This window comes from Musca autumnalis, unplaced genomic scaffold (assembly GCF_047663935.1).
Source record: "Musca autumnalis isolate F117 unplaced genomic scaffold, ASM4766393v1 scaffold_2, whole genome shotgun sequence".
Classification (NCBI taxonomy): domain Eukaryota; kingdom Metazoa; phylum Arthropoda; class Insecta; order Diptera; family Muscidae; genus Musca; species Musca autumnalis.
Genome location: NW_027411755.1, coordinates 241,981,874 through 241,994,303, shown reverse-complemented (window position 1 = coordinate 241,994,303; position 12,430 = coordinate 241,981,874). Strand labels below are relative to the sequence as shown.

Below are 12,430 nucleotides of genomic sequence, written 5' to 3'. Positions count from 1 at the left end.
TCGCAAGTATTCTTTAAGTGGAACCATTGTTCTTTTTTAGTTAAAACACTTTTGTGGATTTTAAGAAGATCTTTCCTAATAAGAAGACCTCTTTTACTTCTACAAGGGTGTTGCTATTAAGTTGTCTATAGAGCATGGACTGACATATGATCACCTATTGATGTGTGAAAGTGCCACCGACACGAGCACAATGATCACAGATTCCCTCTAACACTTATGGTACCAGAAAAGGTCCTTTAAGTAGACGTTTTCGATTAACTTTCAATTTCAGTTCAGGATTCTTTTAACAAGAATATAATTTTAGAGGCGACATGAAGAGGTCATCGGTTATCTATAGAAGTCCTCAAGTCGTCTTCTGTTGTCTATAAACGACTTTAAGAAGTCTTCTCTTTAAAAGAGAAGACCTCAAAAGATATTGTTTTATGGAAAGAATTTCAATAGAAACTTCCAATAGAAAACTGCACATAGAAAATATCAAGACCTCATTCTTTGCTTACCATAGGCGTGTAAAATTGGCCACAATCAGGGACCGTTTAATCTGCGTGCTTACATGAACGTACACACGAATAGTGTTCATAAAGTCTTGCTAAGGTTCAAATTTCTGCATTTCATGAACGTTTTTCATAAAGCAAAAAAATACTGTTTTTTGAAAAAAAAAAACAATTTTGGCGAGTTGTTGCTTTTGTTATTATTGACTAACAACCACCACACACCACCAACCAAACCAGAGACAAATTTTGCTGATTTTTATTAATTAATGCTTTTATTTTGTATTATTGTAATTTACGGTTTCTTCTAATGAATTTTCACTGTAGTTGTTATCGTTTTGTGAACATAGCAGAACAATACGCACCATATCGACGCCTCCAAACAATAGTATGCTAAGTCGGCATGTTTTCAAGTTATTTACATTTTTATATTAAACGTCCTTTTACTTAAATTCTGTCAAATTTTGGTAATGATCGGACAATCCGAAAATAAGTTATAAACAAATATTTACTTAGCATAGTGCTGAAGGTCAAAGAAATTTCTAAACTTTTAGAGCTTGTCCTGCAAAACTCGCTTTTCAGAATTAGCAAACTATTATTTGGAGGTGTCGAACGTCCTTTAACTTAAATTCTTTCTAATTTTGGTAATGATCGGTCAATCCGAACAGAAGTTATAAACAAATATTGACTTAGCATAGTACTGAAGTTCAAAAAAATTTCCAAACTTTGAGAGCTTCTCCTGCAAAACTCACTTTTTAGACTTAGCATACTATTATTTGGAGTTGTCGATATGTACATACATGTTGAGTCTATCAGCACTAGGTTGAGATATTAGATGCTGCCTATATATTAAAGAAATTAATAAATTGTAGTTGCGAATTATACAGCCAAACACTTTGTTTTTTTTTTCGACGCCAAACGCACTGTAGTTGTTTGGTTTGTAGTTAACTAACAACAAAATTGTTGCGACCTACAGCGGTAGTTGTGGTGTGTATGTGTCATAGAGAAGGTGAGACGATGGTGGGGGTTGTGTTGTGGTTTGTCGATACATTGTCAGTACGATGGTGAGACGACGAGACATTCATAAGAAAACGAGAACAAAGTTGAGAGCATTTACCAAACAAGAGAGGAAATATGAGAGCAAATAGCGGAATATAGGGAAAAATAGGAAAGTTTTGCATCTAATGAAAACCTTACATATTTTTGAAAAAAAAAAATAGTGGCTTTCGGATGGATATAAGAAACTACACATGTATCCTATGTAAGGTACCTGTACAGTATGAAAAAACTACATCACGAAAGAAAATATGTAAAAATTCTTGAAATATTTTTTTCTGTGTAGCGTACCCACTGTGAGGAGAGCGAAGCCCACTTACTACTTCTGCTTTAAGACAGGAGAGCGGCCACTTGTTAATAAGTGAAATGCTATGTAATGGTGTGATGACGTGAGATTACCCACTTCATAGACGGCACCAGAAAAGGAACCTCTGGTTGGGTTTCGTCACCGAGTTACTTGCAGTTTCAGTGTTATGTATCTTTGGAAGTTCTCAAGAGTTCTTCGGTTCATTGTGGCATCCGGTATGCAGCAGACATCAATAGGCACATAACCACACGATAATTTCTGTTGCTCTATAGTAGACTTTTAGATACCTTCCGCTGTCTATAGAAGACCTGAAAAGGCCTTTGTTGTATACAGAAAACATCAAGAGAATTGTATAATTGTCCCTAAAACATCCCAGACGGGACAAAGGAGACTTTTCTCATATCAATGAGTGCACAACGATTCATATTAGCTCAATGATATGGGACCTACTGTCCGAGTCCGAACGGCGGTCTTACGGCACCATTTTATAGAGAAGTTTTACATGGCTGAAATACTCAGAAAATCACGCCAACATTATTGAGGGGTATTCTGCCACCGTTGAAAAGTGTATTGATGTTGCCTGGCCGGGAAATCGAACCCACGACCTTCTGCGTGCAAGGCGGGTATACATAACATTGCACCACGGTGGCACCCCAAGAGATTTTTAGTGCTTACAAAAGGCCCGAACAAGTTCTCTAGGAACTTGTCGCCTTCCCTGGGAATACATTGTAGTCTTATAGAGAAAAAAAGAAAAGAACTTTGAAGAACTATTAGACGACCTTTTAGTCTTCTATTTTAGGACTGGGCTTCTATGAGAAGACATTGAGGTTCTCTATGAGAAGACACTGTTGTCTTCTACTCTATGCGGTTTTGGATCTTCTATTTGAAAAAAAACTATACGTTTTTTTGTGAAAAAACCTTTCGATCTTCTGTGATAACAAGTTGTGTCTTCTCCTTGAGGACCCTGTAGCCTTCCATTAGAAAGCCTTTTGGTCTTCTATGAGAAAACTTTGTGGTCTTCTATATAAGAAGACCTGGTGATCTTCTATAAAAAGTCCTTGTGGTCTTCCAATAAGAAAAACTTGTGGACTTCTATGATAATGCCTTGTGGACTTCTATCAGAAGGCCTTGAGGTCTTGTATGAGAAGACCTTGTAGTCCTCTATGAGATGACGTTTTTGTCTTCTATGAGACTACGTTTTGTCTTATTTGAGAAGTCTTAGTTGTCTACTACAAGAAGGCTTTTTGGTTTTTGGTCTTCTACAAGAACCCTTGTGGTATTTTGACCTTTTTTGTACCCTCAGCATTTATGCAAACGAGGGTGTATACACTCTCATACGGGCAAAATGTGCCTCGTCGAAATAATGGTTTTAGACCCCAAGTATGTTTGTCCAAAATCCGTTTCAGAAAATTTGTAGTCGATTTAGCAATGTCGGTCCGTCTGTCTGTCCGGCTGGCTGGTGCGCACGATAACTCACGATAGCACGATAACTTCGGAAAAGTTCAGTTTAGGACCTGCTCTCAAATCGCTCTGATTTTTATTGTAACAAGTTGTATTCACTGCCTTCCATACGACGGTACAAGTTTCATCAGGGGCAAGTCCATACTTCCTGAGAAAATAGCCTGAAAGGTGCAAAAAACCCCTATGACACCATGTGTAGAAGTTGGAGCTGAAGATAACTCTGGAAAGGATCTGCCGATTCTGAACAAAATTTGACCTTTGTAATATTTTGTCCAAATATAGTTTAAGATCGAAGGTAAACCATACCATTCCTTCAGCACAAAAGTTCCAAAATGTTCGGAAACATTGTGCGCACGATAAGTCTTAAATTGAGTGACCGATATTGTCTATACTTTACAAATCCTAATATATCTACCAGATATAGATCATGTTTGAATATGGGCAATATCTGTCCACTCTTTGGGTACCTCCCACACAAAATTTCGAATAAGTTCACTTTAAGACCTGCTCTAGAATTCGCTGTCTCTATTACGGCGGTTAAATTTTTTCAGGGGCAAGTCCATACTTCTTGAGAAAACGGCCCAAAAGTTGTAAAAACCCCTATGGCACAATATGTAGTGGATGGAGCGCACAGTAACTTTCGAAGCCTTGAGCTTTTATCCTAGTCCATATTTTTGACGGGAAGTTCATACGCCCAAAATCCTAAAAACCCCTAAATACATAATTTTTTGAGAAAAATGGATTTCAATTTACACATGAGAAGAACTTGTGGTCTTCAACGCCTTCTGTAGTTTCTTGAGAAGACCTTGTCGTATCCTATAAGAAGAGTGTGTTCTTTTAATAGAAGAAGTTTGTAGTCTATTATGAGAAGACATTGTTGTGTTCTCTGATTAAATCTTGTGGTGTTTTATACGAAGAAGGCCCTGGTGCTTTTTAATAGAGAGATCTTCGGTAAAAAAATACCTTTTGGTATTCCTTAATAAGATCTTGTGGTCTTTTACAAGTACCTGAGCATCCTGTGCCCCCTCTACAAGAAAGGAGATAAGACTGTATGCTCCAACTACAGGGGCATAAGTCTTCTCCATATTGCCTACAAGATAGTGTCAGGGATATTGTGCGAACGACTAAAGCCTATAGTCAACGAAATAATTGGCAAGTCCACAATTGACCAGATATTTACCCTGCGGCAAATCGTGGAGAAGACCCAAGAGATGCAGATCGACACCTACCACCTTTTTGTCAGCAGCCTTCGACAGTCCTCTACGTTCAAAGGCATTCCAAGCCATTCCAGTAAAGCTCATTCGGTTTTGTAGAATGACATTAACTGATACTCGATCCTCAGTTAAAATAGGAAAAACCTCTCCGAAGAGTTTTGTACCAAAAGAGGTTTCAGACAAGGAGACAGCCTTTCGTGTGATTTGTTCAATATCTTGCTGGAAAAGGTTATACGAGAGGCAAACGTTAAAAGAAATGGCACAATGGACCCAATAGCCAAATGTTACTTGCTTATGCTGATGATATGTATATACAGCATAAGTCGGTAAGTAAAGGAGTAACTGATATCTTCATGAAGGTCGAAGGAGAATCTGCTAAAGTGGGTCTGGCGGTAAACGGTGAGAAGACAAAATTGATGGTGTCGACGAGCAATGCGTCTATTGAGCTCGGACTAATTGTTGAGGTTGGTTCCTATAATTTTGAGGTAGTAAAAGACTTGGTATACCTCCGCACCGCCGTAAACACAACAAACAACATCAGTTGTGAAATTAAAAGAAGAATTGTATGGGCCAACACATGCTACTTTGGCATTAGTAAGCAGTTTAAAAACAAGGCCACATATCGTCAAACAAAAATAACGCTTCTAAAAGACCAGTTGTACGCAGATCTCTTCCATAGGACTAAGTGAAATGTTACTCCTCTAGGGAGAATAGGCTTCTTACAAAGATTCGCCATCTTACACCATTCGCAACATTTGTACATGAAAGGTTATTTTGTCTTAAGCCCTCGGCACATACGGTCCGTTTAGTGACACGTTGGGACACCCGTTGTCCCAAAAAAGTTAAATTATGTTTAACTTTAATGCGTCAGCCACATTGTTGTTTTTCAGAAAACTTGGCATCACTCACACTTTTTTCATGTGGTTGTTGTACCGCAACGCTCCACGCATCGTATGTGCCGAGCGCTTTAGTTTTAGGTTATTGTTCGTCGCCAAGTGTTTTTTGACGACCATGATCTTGTGATCTTACAGATTCCTTTCAAGGGTCACCCTGGTTATGCTCTAACCATTTTTCTTAGGGAGTGAGCAATCAATCTCCATTTCCTATGTTTAGTGTACTTTGTATGTGATATGATCCTGAGGGAGTTGTTTATGAATACCTGTTGCTTTTGCGTGATTTTGTTAGATACAAGCCATGATTCGAAAATGTTAAGCTTGGTTTACCTGAATATACATATGCGAGGAGTATGAAAATACCGTGCAGTCGTCCGAATGGTGCTGTAATGCAATGTTATATAATGTTATGTGTATCAGAAGTTGAGGAGACCAACTAGTGACACGAAAACACACTATGGGCTCTGTTGAAGTCCCTCTATGTGTCGTCTTCTCCTTAATGATTAGCATGTGACCTACTAGTCCTCTTCCTTTATATAATTCTAGAGTTTTGAAAATTTTCAGAACTATTGTAACGGGTTGTGTGTCCGTTTCGAGAAATACTTACTGGTTGTTCTCCTATAACATTCACCATCACAATCTCTTGAAAACAATATAAAATAATCAGTGTTTCGTTTTATCACGTACACATCTTAAAGTCATCTCCCTCAATATACTACCAAAATTAGTCTATAACTCTTACAGTTATTTCTGAAGAATTCCAATATTCTTTCTAATGGAATTGTTGTGGATATTATTTATTTTCAATTTGTTTTCATATTTTCAAGCAGTAACATCAATGAGACGCATGACGACGACTCCCTGCCATATAATTTGCCAACTTTGTGTTGGTGGTGGCTTAATTTGCACCAAAGTCGGTTATTTGTTAAGGAAAAAACATAACGAAACTGGCAAATCATGCAATTTAAAAGTGTTTCTTTAGAAAAACACAATAAAGTAAAAATTAAAAATAAATTATATTTTTCTACATTTCGATTGTGTTTATAGACATATAATTTCTTTCACTGCTTGCGTTTTTCTTTCGTTCTCTTTGGGGTGTCTGTCGTTCAATTCAATTCCTAAGCCAATCATAAGAAAAAGAATATTAACTTCGAAGATATTCATCAAATTTGTTCATAAGGTTTTCAATCATTTAGAAAGTACAACTTCAAGGCTACCCAACAAAAAGTTGTTGTGGTTATTTTTATGTGAAATTAAAAACTCATATCGCCAGGCAGGCAAACAGTCGAGACAGCGGAAGCCATCCCCCATGAGACCAATTATAATAGTTGTTGTTTTCTTTTTTGCCTCATGTTTTACAGAGGCAAACCCCCGTCAACACTTTTTCGTTTGCACAAAAAAGAGAAATAAAAGCCTGGCTTGGAAATATTGCCCCGCTCGAACAGAAAACGGAATTTCGGCAACATATAAAACACAACAAACCTATAGAAGTCTTTACCAAAAAACAGACTTCAGCCAAACAAGAGACGAAAAACCATGCCATTGCAATTATCCCCATTTTCAAATGCCATTCACAGCTGCCCAAAGGGTAATTTGCTCCCCCATTTAGAAAGACAATTGTAGGAGCTGGACAAAGCACGAGACAGGGAGAGAGACAGAGAGAAAAAGAACAATCCTAACACTACTGCTTTGAAGCCAAAAGCTGTATTGCCAGCAACAACAAATGCTAAGTTTCTTTCTTTAGTGGTTTCTTAATTTGACATGAGCGTTTCAGTTAAGCCAAGGCAAGTCAAACCGCCAAACCAACAACAACACAACATCCAAATCATCCAGAAACTCCTTTCAGTCAAACAAATGGCCAGTAATATAGCAGCCAACCACTCATCCATCCATCTATCTAACCACTCAAACTTCATGAAATACTTTTGTTCATTTCATCGTATTTCATTTTTTTCGTTTGTTTGTTCTTTGGGTTTTTTCACCACGAAAAAATACAAATAACAACAAAAACAGGAGTAGTAGGAAATTCAAAGCTCAGTCGTAACGAAGCTAATGTTCACTACAAGGCAAAAGGGACAACTTTAATTTACCCCCGAAAACAAAATTGTATCTTCTAATAGAATATCAAAATACTTTCCATTAGAAGATCAAGTGCCTTCAATAGAAATCAAAGTGGTCTTCCAGACAAAATGGTCTTCCATTAGAAGACCTAGTAATCTTTCAATCGAAGACAAAACGGTCATCCAATAGAAGAAAAAATGTTGCACAAATAGAAAACTAAAGATGTTCCAAAATGGTCTTCCAATAGAAGCCAACGTGGTCTGCCAATAGAAGACCAAATGGACTTCCAATAGAAGACTAAAATTTCATCCAGTAGAAGATCAAACGTTCTCTCAGAAGAGGACCAAATTGGTTTTCATAGAAGTTAAAGTCGTCTTTCAATAGAAGACCAAATGCTCTTCCTACAGATAGGTTTTATAGAAGCACCCTTTCTATAAGAAAGGATCCATAAAAGCACCCTTTCTTTAAGAAAGGATCCATAGAAGCACCCTTTCTTTAAGAAAGGATCCATAGAAGCACCCTTTCTTTAAGAAAGGATCCATAGAAGCACCCTTTCTTTCTGAAAGGATCCATAGAAGCAGCCTTGCTTTCAGAAAGGATCCATAGAAGCACCCTTTCTTACAGAAAAGATCCATAGAAGCAGCCTTTCTTTCAGAAAGGATCCATAGAAGTACCCTTTCTTTCAGAAAGGATCCATTGAAGCACCTTTTCTTTCAGAAAGGATCCATAGAAGCACCTTTTCTTTCAGAAAGGATCCATAGAAGCACCCTTTCTTTCAGAAAAGATCCAAAGATGCACCCTTTCTTTCAGAAAGGATCCAAAGATGCACCCTTTCTTTCAGAAAGGATTCAAAGATGCACCCTTTCTTTCTGAAAGGATCCAAACATGCACCCTTTTCTTTAGAAAGGATCCAAAGATGCACCCTTTCTTTCAGAAAGGATCCAAAGATGGACCGTTTCTTTCAGAAAGGATCCAAACATGCACCCTTTCTTTCAGTAAGGATCCATAGAAGCTTCCTTTCTTTCAGAAAGGATCCATAGAAGCACCTTTTCTTTCAGAAAGGATCCATAGAAGCATCCTTTCTTTCAGAAAGGATCCATAGAAGCACCCTTTCTTTCAGAGAGGGTCTATAGAATCATCCTTTCTTTCGGAGAGGGCCTAAAGAAGCACCTTTTCTTTCAGAAAGGTCTACAATAGCACCCTTTGATTCAAAAAGGGTCTATAGAATCATCCTTTCTTTCAGAAAGGGTCTATAGAAGTACCCGTTCTTTCTGAAATGTCTTTAGAAGCACCCCTTCGTACATAAAGGGTATATAGAAGCACCCGTTCTTTCTGAAATGTCTTTAGAAGCACCCCTTCGTACATAAAGGGTATATAGAAGCACCCCTTCGTACATAAAGGGTATATAGAAGCACCCCTTCGTACATAAAGGGTATATAGAAGCACCCCTTCGTACATAAAGGGTATATAGAAGCACCCCTTCGTACATAAAGGGTATATAGAAGCACCCCTTCGTACATAAAGGGTATATAGAAGCACCCCTTCGTACATAAAGGGTATATAGAAGCACCCCTTCGTACATAAAGGGTATATAGAAGCACCCCTTCGTACATAAAGGGTATATAGAAGCACCCCTTCGTACATAAAGGGTATATAGAAGCACCCCTTCGTACATAAAGGGTATATAGAAGCACCCCTTCGTACATAAAGGGTATATAGAAGCACCCCTTCGTACATAAAGGGTATATAGAAGCACCCCTTCGTACATAAAGGGTATATAGAAGCACCCCTTCGTACATAAAGGGTATATAGAAGCACCCCTTCGTACATAAAGGGTATATAGAAGCACCCCTTCGTACATAAAGGGTATATACAAGCACCCCTTCGTACATAAAGGGTATATAGAAGCACCCCTTCGTACATAAAGGGTATATAGAAGCACCCCTTCGTACATAAAGGGTATATAGAAGCACCCCTTCGTACATAAAGGGTATATAGAAGCACCCCTTCGTACAGAAAGGGTATATAGAAGCACCCTTTCGTACAGAAAGGGTCCATAGAAGCACACCTTCGTACAGAAAGGGTATATAGAAGCACCCTTTCGTACAGAAAGGGTCCATAGAAGCACACCTTCGTACAGAAAGGGTATATAGAAGCACCCCTTCGTACAGAAAGGGTATATAGAAGCACCCTTTCGTACAGAAAGGGTCCATAGAAGCACCGATTCGTTCAGAAACGGTCTATAGAAGCACCCCTTCGTATAGAAAGGGTATACAGAAGCACCCTTTCTCGCAGAAAGGGTATATAGAAGCACCCTTTCTCGCAGAAAGGGTATATAGAAGCACCCTTTCTCGCAGAAAGGGTATATAGAAGCACCCTTTCTCGCAGAAAGGGTATATAGAAGCACCCTTTCGTACAGAAAGGGTCCATAGAAGCACCCATTCGTTCAGAAACGGTCTATAGAAGCACCCTTTCGTACAGAAAGGGTCCATAGAAGCACACCTTCGTACAGAAAGGGTATATAGAAGCTCCCCTTCGTACAGAAAGGGTATATAGAAGCACCCTTTCGTACAGAAAGGGTCCATAGAAGCACCCATTCGTTCAGAAACGGTCTATAGAAGCACCCTTTCGTACAGATAGGGTCCATAGAAGCACACCTTCGTACAGAAAGGGTCTATAGAAGCACCCCTTCGTACAGAAAGGGTATATAGAAGCACCCTTTCTAGCAGAAAGGGTCTATAGAAGCACCCTTTCTATCAGGAAGAGTGTACAGAATTATCCTTTCTTTTAGAAAGGGTCTATAGAAGCACCCTTTCTCGCAGAAAGGATCTATAGAATCACCCTTTCTATCAGGAAGAGTGTACAGAAGTATCCTTTCTTTCAGAAAGGGTCTATAGAAGCACCCTTTCGTTCAGAAAGGGTCTATTAAAGCGCCCCTTCGTTCAGAAAGGGTCTATTAAAACACCCTTTCGTTCAGAAAGGGTCTATTAAAGCACCCTTTCGTTCAGAAAGGGTCTATTGAAGCACCCTTTCTTTCAGAAAGATCTACAGAAGCACCCTTTGATTCAAAAAGGGTCTATAGAATCATTCTTTCTTTCAGAAAGGGTCTATAGAAGTACCCGTTCTTTCTGAAATGATCTTTAGAAGCACCTTTTCTTTCAGCAAGGGTCTATCGAAGCACCCTTTCCTTTCATTCAGGAAGGGTCTATCGAAGCACCCTTTCCTTTCTTTCAGAAGGGTCTATCGAAGCACCCTTTTCTTTCTTTTAGGAGGGTCTATCGAAGCACCCTTTCCTTTCTTTCAGGAAGGGTCTATCGAAGCACCCTTTCCTTTCTTTCAGGAAGGGTCTATCGAAGCACCCTTTCCTTTCTTTCAGGAAGGGTCTATCGAAGCACCCTTTCCTTTCTTTCAGGAAGGGTCTATCGAAGCACCCTTTCTTTCAGAGAGTTTATAAAAGCACCCTTTCTCCAGAAAAGGTCTATCTAAGCACCATTTCTTTCAGAAAGAGTCTATGGAAGCAGAATCTATGGAAGTACCCTTTCCTTCAGAAAGTATCTATGGAGGCACCCTTCCTTTCAGAAAGGGTCTTTGGAAGCACCCTTTCTTTCCGAAAGGGTCTATCGAAACAGCCTTCCTTTCCGAAATGGTCTATAGAATCACCCTGTCTTTCCGGGTCTATAGAATCACCCTTTCTTTTCGGGTCTATAGAAGTATCCTTTCTTTCCGAAAGGGTCTGTAGAAGTATCCTGTCTTTCCGAAAGGGTCTGTAGAAGTATCTTGTCTTTCAGAGACGGTTTATAAAAGCACCTTTCTCCAGAAAAGGTCTATCAAAGCAACCTTTCTTTCAGAACGAGTCTATGGAAGCACACTTTCTTCCAGAAGGGGTCTATAGAAGCACCCTTTCTTTCAGAAAGGGTCAATCGAAGCACCCTTTCCTTTCTTTCAGGAAGGGTCTATCGAAGCACCCTTTCCTTTCTTTCAGAAGGGTCTATCGAAGCACCCTTTCCTTTCTTTCAGGAAGGGTCTATCGAAGCACCCTTTCCTTTCTTTCAGGAAGGGTCTATCGAAGCACCCTTCCTTTCAGAGATTTTATAAAAGCACCCTTTCTTTCAGAAAGAGTCTATGGAAGCAGAGTCTTTGGAAGTACCCTTTCCTTCAGAAAGTGTCTATGGAGGCACCCTTCCTTTCAGAAAGGGTCTATGGAAGCACCCTTTCTTTCCGAAAGGGTCTATCGAAACAGCCTTCCGTTCCGAAATGGTCTATAGAATCACCCTTTCTTTCCGGGTCTATAGAAGTATCCTTTCTTTCCGAAAGGGTCTATAGAATCGCCCTTTCTTTTCGCAAGTGTCAATAGAAACTCCCTTTCTTTACGAAGGGGTCTATATCGAAGCACAATTTCTTTCAGAAAGAGTCTATGGGAGTACCCTTTCTTTCAGAACGAGTCTATGGAAGCAGCCTTTCTTTCAGAAAGGGTCTATGGAAGACCCTTTCTCTCCGAAAGCGTCTACCGAAACACCCCTTCTTTCCATAAGGGTCTATTGAACCTTTCTTTCAGTTTCTTTTAGAAAGGATCTAAAGAAGCACAGTTTCTTTCAGAAAGGGTCTACAGAAACACCCTTTCTTTCAGAAGCACAGTAGAAGGAAAAATAGACTTCCAACAAAAGCCATAATTGTCTTCTAATAGAAGTCCTCCAATGGAAGACTAAATGGTATAACAATATGAGCCAGAACTACCTTTCAATAGAAGCTAAAATTGTCTTTCAACAGAAGCCAAAAGTGTTTTCCAATGGAAGCTCATTTATGGTCGTACCGGAAAAGTTTCCCCCTTTCTATACAAGAAAAACTTGGCGCAAACTGATTGAAAAACTTTGTATACCTCCACTCGTTTTGCAGAATGTCAAACAAAAGTTTCAAAACAACAGCATCATCATTGTTTCTCTTTCCCTGATT

General features: G+C 39.1%; 1 protein-coding gene across 1 annotated transcript in view; it reads left to right on the top strand.

The window, feature by feature from the left end:
- The window catches only part of ds (dachsous cadherin-related 1), a 644,900-nt gene that overhangs the window by 76,655 nt on the left and 555,815 nt on the right, over positions 1–12,430 (top strand). The gene's annotated exons all lie outside the window — the stretch shown is intronic.